The following is a 2,577-nucleotide window of genomic DNA, read 5'->3' as shown; positions in this document are numbered from 1 at the left end:
TGGCTCGGCTCGTCCCCGGCCTCGATGGCGCGGCGGATGTTGGCCGCATGGGCCTCTTCCGAGTTCCACTCCGGCGTCGGCTCGCGGAAGGGGGAGGACTGCGTGGAAAGACCCGATGAGGAGGAAGAAGAAGACATGACGGCCGAAGAGGGTTTTTGGAAGTGCTAGTGCGAAGGGGATGAAGAAGGGAACTACAGGAAGTGGCCCAAATAAAAGGGGGGATATAGTGGTTTAATGCCTAAGCAGTTTCCGAGGACGTGGTGCCAGAACTGTCAAATCGTGCAGAGAAGTTGAGAAGGCAAGACGTCATCATGAAGAAAACTGCGACGGTTCTGCCACGACATGACCCTTCGAAGAAGACAGATGGTTTTGCAATTATCATTATCAAAACCAGGGGGGCATGTGTTACCACCCGATTTTGGCCAAATCAGGAGTTGGGCCGTAAGTGAAGATGGGCTTGAAGGACGTACACGTGGAGCATCTTCAAAGCGGACTTGCGCTAAGAGTTTGGGCTTAACCGCCCGTGTATACGTAACATAGTAGATCGCGTTGTAATTTAGATTAAAGAGATAGAGTACGGCCCGTGCACGGTTAGGTGCACGCCTCAGTTAGAAAGTCCCTTGGACTATAAATATGTATCTAGGGTTATCGAGAAAGGAGGACAATCATCGTTCAACCAACACAAATCAGGCGCATCGCCACCCCTTTCTTCGAGGGTTTCTCCCGGGTAAGCACCATGCTTGCCTAGATCGCATCTAGCGATCTAGGCGATATACGTTATTCGTCAACCTTGTACTGCTCGTGCTTGAAGCCTTGTTGATGGCGAGCGGTACTATTTATCCTTAGGTGTTTAGGGGCTTGCATTGGTGCTTTCACGTGCATATCTGCGTGGCGATGCCGTCCCTCGACACCTAGCTGCCCTTACGTCTATCCAGACGTAAGGGCAGCATCTTGCTTGTTCGTTACTTAGTAGATCCGATCCGTTATAGTTGCTCCTTGCTCCGTAGGGATTAGTTTAATATCTGCATAGTTAGGCCTTACTGCTCGGGGTCGGAGGATCCGGTAGTGCGTTAGATGTTGTTCACCGTCCCTGCGAGGGATGTTCCGGGAATCAACGTTATGTTGGTTTTTAGGCCTCTCGTAGGGGTGGTTTGCATCATCTTCCGTAGCTGCTAGGCCCGATCACACGTAGGACGTTCCGGTTATGCGGTGAAAACCCTAAGCTGTCGTGGATCGTTTTAGCTTTGTCCTGATCAAGCGGGATCCCCATGCCATTGTAAATCCAACGTGAAACATGGGGCGATCGGCTCCTTGAGCCGATCCACGAGAAACTCGAGAGCCGATAGGGCTCGTATTTAATGTTTACGTGTCTACCATGCGGGAACAATCGAAGCACTCTAACACCTTCCCGATCGGGTCTAGGTCGGGTGGCACGCCCTAGCAACCGCCGGGACGTGGCTAGAAGATTTGCGGGATGACGCGAGGTGCCGGGGTCCACTAAGCGGCCACGGGAGCTTCCCGGCTCTTCGTGTTGCTCAGCCATTGCCCGTCGGTGGGTTTTGGAGGGTAACGATAGCAGCGATAAAAACGAGTAAACAAGCGGCGATAGCGATATTTAGGAACAAGGCCTAGGGAATAGACTTTCACTAGTGGACACTCTCAACTTTGATCACATAACGAGAATAGATAAATGCATACTCTACACTCTCTTGTTGGATGATGAACACATTGCGTAGGATTACACGAACCCTCAATGCCGGAGTTAACAAGCTCCACAATTCAATGTTCATATTTAAGTAACCTTAGAGTGTAAGATAGATCAATACGACCAAACCAAGTACTAACGTAGCATGCACACTTGTCACCTTCATGCTTATGTAGGAGGAATAATACACATCAATACTATCATAGCAATAGTTAACTTCGCAATCTACAAGAGATCATGATCATAGCATAAACCAAGTACTAACACGGATGCACACACTTGTCACCATTACATCGTGCGGGAGGAATAAAACTACTTTAATAACATTGCTAGAGTAGCACATAGATAAATTGTGATACAAAACACATTGCAATCATAAAGAGATATAAATAAGCACTTCACTATGCCATTCATAACAGTGAATAAGTATTCCGTGAAATATAGCCTAAGAGACCCACACGGTGCACACACTTGTCACCTTTACACACGTGGGACAAGGAGTCTCCGGAGATCACATAAGTAAAACTCACTTGACTAGCACAATGACATCTAGATTACAAGCATCATCATATGAATCTCAATCATGTAAGGCAGCTCATGAGATTATTGTATTGAAGTACATAGGAGAGAGATGAACCACATAGCTACCGGTACAGCCCCGAGCCTCGATGGAGAACTACTCCCTCTTCATGGGAGCAGCAGCGGTGATGAAGATGGCGGTGGAGATGGCAGCGGTGTCGATGGAGGAGCCTTCCGGGGGCACTTCCCCGTCCGGCAGGGTGCCGGAACGAGAGACTCCTGTCCCCCGGATCTTGGCTTCGCGATGGCGGCGGCTGCGGAAGGTTTCGCGTACCGTGGCTTCTTCCGTAAGG

This window comes from Lolium rigidum, chromosome 6 (genome assembly GCF_022539505.1).
Source record: "Lolium rigidum isolate FL_2022 chromosome 6, APGP_CSIRO_Lrig_0.1, whole genome shotgun sequence".
NCBI classification, from domain to species: Eukaryota; Viridiplantae; Streptophyta; class Magnoliopsida; order Poales; family Poaceae; genus Lolium; species Lolium rigidum.
The sequence above is the reverse complement of the archived record's forward strand: the minus strand, read 5'-3'. Positions refer to the sequence as shown.